The sequence below is a fragment of the Buteo buteo genome, chromosome 21 (assembly GCF_964188355.1).
Source record: "Buteo buteo chromosome 21, bButBut1.hap1.1, whole genome shotgun sequence".
NCBI classification, from domain to species: Eukaryota; Metazoa; Chordata; class Aves; order Accipitriformes; family Accipitridae; genus Buteo; species Buteo buteo.
The window spans coordinates 15,168-25,385 of record NC_134191.1 but is presented as its reverse complement, the minus strand read 5'-3'; the positions used below and the strand labels follow the sequence as shown (position 1 = coordinate 25,385).

Here is a 10,218-nt window from a genome sequence, read left to right as displayed (position 1 = left end):
CTGGCGGGACGGGAAGCTGCGAAGCGGCCGCCACGTCAGGCTCCCGGTCCGCCGGAGGCGAACCGGGCCAGGGCAGCGCTGGGCAGTTCCCCGAGAGCCGATAGAAGGGAAGAGGGGACGGAGGCGCGCACCCCCCAGGCGTGGCCAGCGGGCGCCTCCCCCGGCGCCTTTCCCCGGCCCCGCTCGGCCAGCGTGGCTGCCCCCAGCTCCAGCCCCTCCCCTGAAGCCTGTGCTGTAGCCGCAGGCAGCCCCCGAGCCCTGTCGTGAGGGCAGCAAGCTGGCCCTCCGACGTTCTCGAGTCTCCCTGAACGTGGGTGCCGTTAGCAGCGGCGCGGGGAGCGAGCGGCGTCTGCGGAAGCCCCTGCGGAAGGAGGGGCTCCGGCCAGGGTCGAGCTACGGTAATAACGGTCGCTGCTGCCTCTTTCCCTCTCCCAGAGGCCACGCTGTGAGTGCGGTTGTCCGTTCGTCCCCGGGGATGCCGTTGACTGCAGCAGCCTCAGGCTTGCGTAGGCTGTCTCTGCCTGGCCTCCCTCTCCTCGCAGCGCGGGAGCACAGAGGGACAGGCGGAGCGCTTACTGGCTGTGGACGGGAGCTGCTGAAGCTGGAGAGGCCAGAGAAAGGTAAAGAAGAAGAAACGGAAGGCCATCTGGCTGGCAGCTGCCTCCCGCTGCAGGCAAGAGAGAGCCTGCCTCTCTGGGTGTGGGAGGATCCCTCCTCGTAGTCCACAGCAGGTCAGACCGCCAGGGTCTGTACGCATGACCAGCAGCATGGTACGGCCACGTAGTGAGCGAGCGAGCGAGGCTACGTGTCTAGGAGGCCTCATCTCATAAGAGCTGCGAGGCGCTCGCGTGTTCCGTTATGTGGAGGACAGCCAAGCGACTGGAGTTACAGAAGAGGAAGGCAGGAGAGAAGGAGAAAGAAGCGTCTGAACTGGCAAGGTCTCCTGGCAGCTCCAAGAGCGAGAGCTGTGGTGAGTCCTGGGCCCTCGGGGCCCTGTCGCTCCTTTTGTGCGTCCCGGTCCCTTCCTCCCCCTCTTCTGGCCCCCTCGCTTTCTCATGCTGCTGTGACGTTTGGGGTTTTTTTTGTGTTTTTTTGGTTTTGTTTGTTTGTTTGTTTCCCTGTACCTCTCCTCTTCTGTCTATTCTCTTGTCCCACTCCGTCTTCCGCTCCTCCTTTCTCTCTCTCGTTCGACTGCCCCCCTTTCTTTTTCTCTCTGCGTTCTTGTCCTGCTCCCTCTCCCTCCCCTCCCCACTCCACCCCTCCCCCGTCTTTGTTCTGTAGCCAGTCACTGTTTTTTCCTTTTCCATCTCCTTGTCCTGATCTGCATCCGCCTCTTTCCCCACCTCCCAATTTCTCTGGCCTGTTCCCTGGCATTCTTTTCCTTTCTGCGCCTCTACGTGCTGCTCTGTGTCCCTGCCTTCCTACCTCTGTTCTTGCTACTTTCTGTTTCTCTGTCTATCCCTTTGTCTTGCTCGCTATTGCTGTTTATTTTTGTCATTCTGGATCTCGCTGTCCCCGTCCTCCTTCCTGTTCATCTCTTGCTCTCTGTGACCCTTTGTGCTGCTTCCTGCCCCTTTTCTATTCATCCTCCCTCTCTCTGCAGGGCTCCTGATACCTCTCTTTCTAAATCCCCCCCGCCCCCGTGCTTCTCACGGTCTCTGTCTCTCTCTCTCGTTGTCATTGTTCTTGTCTGTCGCACTGTCTTGCTTCCTGTCCCGTTGTTTCTCGCTGTATCCCTTTGTCCCGCTCCCTGCTCATATTTGTATTCCTCTCTGTCCTGAGGACCATCCCAGTTTTTTATCTCCGTCCTGCCCCTGTCCTGATTTTTCCTTCTCTGCCATGTTCCCTGTCCCTCTTTCTGTCTCTTTTCCTCTGTCCTTGCTGCTTATTTCTCCATCTCTGTCCAGACCCCTGTCCCTTCCCCCCCCCGCCCTGCCTTGCTGTCCCTCTGCCTTGCTTTCTTTTGCTACCTTTTCTGTCTGTCTTTCTCTGCCCCATTCCCTCTCCCGTCTTTTCTAACTGTGTCCTCCTGTCCAGCTAGCTGTCGCTTCTTTCTTTTTTTCTGTTCCTCAGTATTTTTTTCTTTTTCCATATCTCTCTCCCACTGCCCATCGCAGTTGGTTTTTTCCCCTCCGATGCTGGCCTGCTCTTTGTCCCTTCTGTCTATCTCCTCTCTGTCCTTCTGTCATGCTCCCTGTGTCTATTTAATCCTTTCATCTCTGTCCTGCAGCGCGTCGCTAATTTTTTCCCCTCTTCCGTCCCTTTGTCCTGCTCCCCGTCCTTGTCTCTCTTTCCCTTGGTTCTGCCTCCCATCCTTTTTTCCTTTCTTGCTCCATCTCTCTCCTGCTCCCTATCCCTCCCACGCTCTCTCTGTTTCTGTGTCCTTCTCCTTGCCTTTCCCCATGTTGTCTGTCTTGTTGTTCCCTCTTTGGTTTTCTTGTTTTCCGGGTGGCTGGGCCTGGCTACCCGCGGGGGTGCTTCGGCTGGGAGGTTTGGGGTGGGGGCCTGGCCATGGCGGTGATGGTGGGGAAATAAAGCTTGAAACGGCAATCGAGAAGCAACTCCCTGCCTGTGCTGGGGCTGCCCCGCAGAGGCGTGAGGCCAGGCCCTCCGCAGGTCCTGAGCACTCCCCGAAACTACGTGTGGGGCCCTGGGGGTGCAGGGCTGTGGGGTGGCGATGCTCGGTGTCACCCGTGGGCACTGCAGGGTCAGAAGTGGAGAACAAGTTTTCTGTTCCTGGGGCTTGACAACAGGCTCGCGTGTCTGATTTGGGGGTTCGAAACAGACCGAGCTGCGTGGCTTTGGGCCTAGAAACAGAGGTCCGGCCCTGCGTGTTTGGGCCTTGAGAACAGGCTCAGCAGCCGTGTTTTTTGGCTCCCAAATGGGCCCCGAGTCAGCTGGTGTGGGGGCCAAAAGCGGGAGCCGGCTTGGCTGGTTTTGCAGGCGGGTGGGAGGGTGTTGGGGGCTGCGGGGGGAAGCGGGGGGCGGGCAGAGTGCGTGGTCCCTCCCCGGAGATGGGGATCTGGTTGTGTCGGACGCCGAAGTTTGGGAGGCCAGCACGCAGCAGGCCAAACTCAACATCTGCGATGGTCTGTGGGGGACAAGGCGCTTTTCGAACCACACGTGCCCTCTTTGAGTCCAGCTCTTCTTTCTGCGCCGCTCAGAATAGTTGTTAAGTAATTAATCACCCAAACTAACGGATATTTACTTGGCGTGTAACTCTGATGTTTAATCCTAATGCTCCAGTTTTGACAGCAGTTGATATACAACCTTATGGAAAGCCCAGACCGTTGCACGTAGCTGCAGCTTGTAAGGAGAAGCAGCTGAAATCAGCTGGAGCTTCAGTGCGGAGCTGGGGCTTCCACGAGCCAGAACTGTAGCAAGCGGGAGCTGGAACGAGGCAGGGTTTCCGCTGTCTGGAGCGTGCATTAGCCAGAGGCAAAAGTACCTGCGGCTGTAACGAGCAGGAGGCGCGATTAGCTGGAGCGTCTTTTCGCTGGAGCGTCCGTCGGCCGGACTGCGCTCCCAGCACGGCGGAAGAGCGGCCGGGCGCAGGCAGGGCTGTCTGCAGCAAGCAGCTCCGAGCATCAGGGAGGTGAGTTGTCCTTCTGCCAGTGGGGAGCACGGCCTCTTCTGTTGGGGATGCAATCCACGCCACGTTCCTCTCTCTGCGTGGAGGGTCTCTCCCGGTCCGTTCCCGCGGGCAGAAGCGAGGTGGGGGTCCCCCGGCTCTCCTGGGGCAGCCCCCCCTGCGAGGGGGCACGGGTGAGGTGTCGTCGTCCCCTCATTACCGGGCAAGGGGGAGAGAAACCGGCCAGCAGGAGCTCCTGGGGTGCAGAGCCCTTCCGGCAGAATCCTCCCGTCTTTTCACCGTTGGCTGGGTGTGACAAGCAGGTTCATTTCTTTGTCTCCTCTTCTCCCAGCGTCACCTTCCGCGTCACACGAAGAAAATCCTGCCTGGTTAATTCCGCTTGCTGCTCAGGTAATCGCACGTATCGGGCTGGGGGAGTGGAGAGGAACACTTGCGAGTTCGAGGGCACTACAGATGCTCCACGTTAAACCCACAGAGAAGGCAGATCTGCTGCTAGTGCAGAAAAGCTGATGGAAAAATTGCTGTTAACAGATCGTGCCCCGTTCCTGAACTGGTCCCGTGATGTGTTTTTGTTTCAGGTGAAAGAATGAAATTTCCTGTCTGGTAAATTCAGAGCTGCCTGTTAGCTTCTTCAGGGTCGAGTGTTTCTCTTCTCTCTGTTCATACGGATTTAATGGGTAAGTTGGAAATAGCCTTTTACTTTTTTAAGTATAACTGAATTTTTAGGAATATGTGGTGTCCCTGTAGTTCATTTTTGAGCACCTAAATGCCAGTAGAAATGTAATGAGTGAAACATGATGGGAACTGGTACTTAAACTTGATTTTTTTTTTTTGGTTGGGTTTTTTTTTTTTTTCCTTCCCCATTAAGAGTGTTGATGGCATGTTGTCCCATGGGACAATCCCCATTCCATTCAGCGGAGTCTTCAGTCTAGGACTTTTAAGTGAAAAAGTTTGTCCTTCCAAAAAGGGACTAGTCATTCCTAGGACCGAGGCCTAGACTTGGAGAGTCGCTTAAGTACGTGATCGGAATGAAAGCCAACTTTCAGTTGATGTTGCTGCTGTTGGTCTTTGCTTTCAATGATTTCTCCACCACTCCCTCGTGGTTGGGAGCTCTGAATCGTAATGTTTTTCAGTCTCTAACACATTTCCACCCCCACCCCCCAAAAAAAGGAGAGGCAGTGTCTAAAAGTTAATTAGTTTCCTCACAAATGCGTGAGTAAATAAAATTTGAGTTACGATGATTAAAACCATAAAAAATGACACCAGTCTTGCAGATCTGGACTATTTCTGAACAGGTGTTCATCACACGCAAAAGTCGTCAGGGTACGGATCACCTGCGCTTCATGCTCTGACAAGACAAAATGCTGAGGCAGGGATGAGCTCTGAAAGAAAAAAAAAAAAAAAGGATACAGGGTCATGGTTTTGTTTTGTTGTTGTTTGTTCTTGGAGAGTGCAATATTGACTGGTGCCAGCCTGCAGAGCTCTTCTGCTGCCTGACCTCTCCTTCTCTTTCATGGCTGTAATTGTCGTTTGGATAACTGTAGAAGAGCAATTAACTAACTTGCCTCTGTGAATGTGCTGGTAATACCAGGAAGGCAAATGCTTGAACCAGTAGTGAATAACTTGGTGACAAGTAGAATTTCTGAAGGAAGAACAGCAGCAGCAACAGGAAGCAAATAGCAAGTGACCAAAAACTTGCATGTGTCAAACGCATCAAAGCTTTGTTGCCGAATGTTGTTTGGCAATATGTTCCAAATGGCTTTTTTTGGTAGACGTAAATTTTCAGGAGGTTCAGGGTTGTGTGTGGCAAACCGTGTCCCTCTGCTTACGCGTCCTGCTACATAAATAGCGTGGGTCAATGGCAAGTCCGGTGGCAGGGCTGCTGTTCCCTACTCTCGACGTTGCCATAGTAGTGTTGCGGTATCTAGACCTTCATGGACAGGCTGAGGAATGGAAGGAGAATGCCCGTTTTCTGTAAGGGCTCAGAATGCCGACCCTTTTCTCTGCCTGCCGCTCCCCTGTGCGTGAGATGAAGCTGTTTTGTTTTTCTCCCTTGTTCCTGGTCTAAATATTTCTGGAGCTGTTGCTGCTGTGGGTTTGCAATTGGTGTTACTGCGTTTTTGTAGCATTCTAGCGATGGGTCATTTCTACTGTGGCGAAGCGGTGAGATACGGTTTTTGGTTTAAAGCGTCAGAAACTACGTTCACCGAAACCGGTAACTCGTGGTGGAGGGGAAACCGATCTGGCGCGTGCAGCTGTGCTCGCAGGGATGCTCGGTGGCTCCTCATCAAAACAGCAGGGTGTGTGCGTGGACATCTGTAGGGTTGCGCTCTGGGTCCGAGAGCATTAACGTATTTTTGCTGTTGGAAGATGGAATGGAGCATGTGGCTGTTAAATCTCAGGGCGGTCAAAAGCTAGGAGGGACCCTGAGCGGGTTTGGTGGCACAACTGCGGTTTTAAAAGATCTTGCCCGTTTGGAGCAACGGCCTGGAAAAAAAATGATTCCTTTTTTGCAACGAGGCAGTTCACAAGGACAGATGTGTTGCTGTGCTCTTTAGCAAAAATACTCAACTTGGGATGTATAGGGTGATGAAGGCTCGGCTATACTAAGGCTCGAGAAAATGTAGGTAGGTCTCTATGTGTGTCACCTGCGTGTATCTAGGAAAGTGAGTTCTAGTGAAAGTAAAGTTGCCAATGAGTCAAAAAAGAAAGGGGAAAAAAAAAAGGCACGGTTGTCTGAAAAATGCAAAAGCGCTAGTGGCCTGTGTCGTCAACTGTACCGAAGATGACACAAAAATACTTTTTCTCCGCTCAGTCGTACTGTCTTCACAAACCTTCACAAAAAAAAGGCAGCTTTGGATTCCTACCCAGCTTTGTGCTAATGTTTTTTTTCTTCCCTCGGCTGGATGTCAGCTGGCACCGTTTCGCCGTGGTTGCCCTTTCTTCTGCCGTGACGGTACGAGACAGATGGAAAGATTCCATAGCGGTCTGCATTTGAAGAATATTTTTTATTTGAAGAATAAAATAAAGAGGATCCAGCCAGCAGCTGCAGACAGGAGATAGCCTGCCTCTCCAGGTGAGGATGGATCCTTCTTAGTGTAGTCCTCAGCAGATCTGATCACCAGTGTGCACGGCAGGGTCTGTATGTTTAACCAAAACCACAGTACAGTCATGTAGTGTGTGTGTGTGCATGTGAGGCTGTGTTTCTAGGAAGCCTCATATTGTAAGAGCTGTAAGGCACCAATCTATTCTCTTAGGTGGATGACAGTCAAGTGACTGCAGCTACAGAGGAGGAAGGGAGAGGGAGACAGACGGACGTGTGTGAACTGTCAGATTCTCTCAGCAGCTCCAAGAGCGGGAGGTACAGTGAGTCCTGGACCCCTGGGGCTGTGTTACCCCTCTTCTGCATCCCAGTCCCTCCCTGCCCTCACCTTCTCTTTCTCTCACTGCTTTAATTTTTTTGGTTTTTCTTCCTGTACCTCTCCCTCTCTTGTTCTCTAAGTCCCCCTCTTTCTCTGTTGTTCTGCCTCTCTGTTTTCTTTTTCTCTCTGCACTTCTGACCTGTCCCATCCCTCTTTTTTTATTCTTTGTTTCTGCCCTGCAGCCCATCACTACTTTGTCTTTCTCGATCTATCCGTCTGTCTTCTTATGGCAATCTTGTTAATTCCTCCCTGTCTGCCCTTTAGCCCTTCACAATCCCCGCCGCTCTCACCTGTCTGATGCTGTGTCTCTATTTTTCAATTCCTTTCTCTGCCCTGTATTCTGGATACACTTTTACTTTCTTAGATTCTCTTGTTCCAGGTCCCTGTCCCTATGTTTTAACTTCTTCCCTCACTGTCCCATAGCCCACTTTTGTCTTTATTTTTCTCTCTCTGTCTGGTTCCCTGTCCCTATTCTTTATTTCCCCTCTCTCTCCCCTTTTGATCATCAGTGGTTTTGATATTTCTCAGTCTCTCTCATCTACCTCACTGTCCCCCTTTTTAATTCTTTCTTCTGCCCTATGGCTCATCACTAATATTTGTTTTTCTCCATCTCTCTGTCTGGTACCCTCTCCCTTTTTATTAGTTCCTCCTCTCTGTCCTGTAGCCCATTGCTATCCCCCCCCCCCCCCAATCTCTCTGTCTCCCTTTCCCTACTTTTCAATCCCCCCTTTTTGCCCTGTAGCCAATCACTGCTGTAGTGAGTTTATGTGGCAAGCTGGGGCAGGGGAGTGGGCAAGGGCTGCAGGGGTGGGTTCTGTGAGAAGACACCAGGACTTGCCCCCATGTTGGGCACAGCCAGTTCCAGCTCCAAGATGGAGCTGCTACTGGTCAAAGCTGAGCCAACCAGCAATGCTGGTAGCACCTCTGTGATATTTAAGAAGGGCTAAAAAAATGCTGTGCAGAAGCTGTCAGTCCTGCAAACACCAAGGTTGGTGAAGAAGGAAAAGGAGGAGGTGATCCAGGTCCTAAAGCAGATTCCCCTGCAGCCTGCAGTGAAGACCATGGTGACACAGGCTGTCCCCCTGCAGCCCACGGAGGTCCATGGCAGAGCAGATATGCACCCTGCAGCCTATGGGGAACCCCTCGCCAGAGCAGGCGGATGCACCCAAAGGGGAGGCTGTGACGCTGTGGAGAGGACCCCACACTGGAGCAGGTTTTCTGGCAGGACCTGCGGCCCCATGGGAGTGACACCACGCTGGAACAGAAGAAGAACACGAAGAAGGAAGGAGCAGCAGAGGCAACTTGTGATGAACTGACTGCAACCCCCCGCTCCCTCTCCCCCTGTGCTGCTTGGTAGGAGGAGGTAGAGAAGTCAGGAGTGAAGATGAGCCCAGAAAAAAAAGAGAGGGGTGGGGGGAAGGTGTTTTTCCTCTTTGTTCATGTTTCTCATTATTGTACTTTGATTTGGACTGACAATAAATTAATTTCCCCAAGTTGAGTCTGTTTTGCCTGTGACAGTAATTGGTGAGTGATCTCTTTGTCCTTATCTTGACCCACAAGCTTTTTTGTTGTATTTTCTACCCTCCTGTCTTGTTGAGGAGGAGTGGCTATCATTATAGAGTGGCTTGGTGGACACTCATCAGCCAGGCAAGGTCAACCCACCACAGTTTCTTTCTATCAGGCTCCCTGTCCCTATTTTTAAAATCTTGCCTATGTTTCTTGTATGTCATCACTTTTGAAACTTCCTACCTCTCCATCCCTATTTAAATTCTTGCATGTTTCTTAAACCCAGTTGCTTTTTAATTTTTTTTGCTACTTTTCCCTCTCTTTGTCTTCCTGACCTTATTTTAATTTCTTGCCTGTGTTTCTTGTACCCTGTTGCTTTCAAAATTTTCTGTTTCCTTCTATCCATCTCCCTGTCTCTAGTTCTTAACTCTTTCATCTCTGTCTGTACCCTGTCACTTCTTACATTTTCTTTCTGCATCTCCCCCTTTCTATCTCCTTGTGCCTATTTGTTAGTTCTTGCCTATGTTTCTTGTATGCTGTTGCGTTTTGAAAATTTTCTCTCTACCTGGCTCCCTGTTTCTGTTTTCTAGTTCTTGCTGTTTCTTCTCCTGTATCACTTGAGAATGTTTCCCTGTCCCTTGTCCTGTCTTTATCTTCTTGTCCTGCCAATCCCTTCCCCTTCTCTCCCCTGCTTCCTATTATTTATTCCTCCATCTCCACCGCTGCTGTTCTGCTCAGTCTCTCTGCTCTTCTCTCTCTACACTGTTTTCCTGCTTCTTGTCCCTCTCTTGTTCCCAGCATCCAATTTCCTGGCTCCCTGTCTTGCACGCCTGTGTCCCTCTGTCCTTCCTCCTGCTTTTCTCTTCCCTTTTATCCCCCCATCCTGCTGCCTTTGGGCACTGAGCCTTGTAGCCAACTCACTGCCAGGATTTCTTATATGCATTAATGAATAAATTTTTCCTGCCTCCTCTGTCTCCCTGGATGTGGGTAGGTGCAGGGGCAGGGATGATGTGCTGTGGGGCTTTGGCAATGGCCCCTGTTCCTGATGGGCTCCAGCTGGAGCTGGGATGGCCCCAGGTGTGGCCAGTGAGGCTGAGGATGGGGCTGGCCCTGCTGTGTGAGGGGGCTCCAGCTGTAAAGGGGGCTGCCTGGGCAGGGGAACTGGCTGAGGAGGGAGTGCAGGGGGGTCTGGCTGGTAGGTGCCTGCAGCAAGGAATGGCCAGTCCCTGTGGCAAGGAAGGATCCCTCTGAGCTGTCCCTGGCCTTTGTTGGCTACATGCGTGAGCCACCATGTATCAAAGCAAGCCTTGTGGATGAGGAGCATCGAGGCATCCGCTGCGTGCTGCCGAGTAGGTGAGGGTCAGGCAGCCGGCACTGGGGAGGAGGAAGGGGCAGAGGCAGAGAGAGAAGCATCGGGGTGGTGAAGGTCTCCTGCCAGCACCAGGAGCTGTGGTGAGTCGCAAGTCCTCTCCTCTACATCCTGGCCCACCTCTGCCTCCCTTCTTTAGACATCCGCTTGCCTCCCTTCCTCTGTCTCCCTCTCTGCCTGCCCACCTATGTGTATGGCTCCTCAAAACTTGTTATTCTTCTGTCAACTCTGCCCAGTACCCTGTTGCCTTTTAAATTTTTCATATGCCTCTCTCTAACCAGCTGCTTCTCCCTGTTTTTTATTTTTTTCTGCACTGCCTTGTACCCCAT

At 52.2% G+C, this 10,218-nt stretch overlaps 1 long non-coding RNA gene across 1 annotated transcript; it reads left to right on the top strand.

The window, feature by feature from the left end:
* Positions 1–453: 453 nt before the first annotated feature.
* On the top strand, positions 454–8,498 carry LOC142042550 (uncharacterized). The gene is made up of 7 exons (XR_012653798.1): positions 454–970; positions 3,247–3,595; positions 3,924–3,982; positions 4,171–4,269; positions 6,506–6,668; positions 6,850–6,953; positions 8,061–8,498. It is a non-coding gene; the product is annotated as an uncharacterized LOC142042550 (long non-coding RNA).
* Positions 8,499–10,218: the final 1,720 nt, after the last annotated feature.